The following is a 947-nucleotide window of genomic DNA, read 5'->3' on the forward strand; positions in this document are numbered from 1 at the left end:
CTGGAATACAGCACTCGGAATCAGAACTGATTAGAGAACTAAAGAGAGGAGAGCAACACGGAAAGCAAAAGTCTCACCGGGTTCTAATTCTACTATTACATGGTCCTACTGAGACTGTGGATTTTATGCAAATATTAGCCTAATATGCCGCGTCAGGAACCACAGATTGTAAAGCTGCTAATCTGGTTATCACAGAAGACATGAAAGATGAGATATACACACACGAGGAACTGCTGAAAAATTCCTGGCTTTGGGTAACAGAAAATACAGGAGGATCAGTCAATTATGATTTTATTCAACATATTCCCTCTTATACTCACATACTTATTGCAGTGGTTCTTCAGTTTTTCTAAGCCCTGTAAAAGACTTCCAAAGGGTTGCCTCCAACCAGGCCTTTAAAGCTCCCCTTGTATGTACGTAAGTATGTATATATATATATATATATATATATATAAAACAATAAATAAGGGTATCTGAGAGATACCACCATGCCGAAATAGCAGTCAAGACCCTGACTCCAAAAACCACCTAAGATGTTGTGAGGTGGTTGGCGGGCAATTTGGACTGGTCTTGTATATACGTGCATATATATGTATGTAAGGACGTTCGTATATCTGGGTATAACGTGTGTTCTGTATATATATTTGTATTTATGTACCTATCTGGCATATTCAACTGACGAAGGCAGAGCTTATTGGAAGCAAATCCAGAAATCCAGGATCTTGAATTATCCAGTAAATTCTTTTTTGCTAGTTTATTTTGTCTCTGTCTTATCTCATGGCGTGATATAAACATATAAGGTGGTTTTTGGAGTCGGGGTCTTGACTGCTATTTCGGCATGGTGGTATCTCTCAGATACCCTTATTTATTGTTTTTAATAATTATTACCTTTGTATGGTATTTATTCCCATGCTGGCCACTTGATAAGATCGATATTTAAATATCGA

This window comes from Octopus sinensis, linkage group LG14 (assembly GCF_006345805.1).
Source record: "Octopus sinensis linkage group LG14, ASM634580v1, whole genome shotgun sequence".
Lineage (NCBI taxonomy): Eukaryota > Metazoa > Mollusca > Cephalopoda > Octopoda > Octopodidae > Octopus > Octopus sinensis.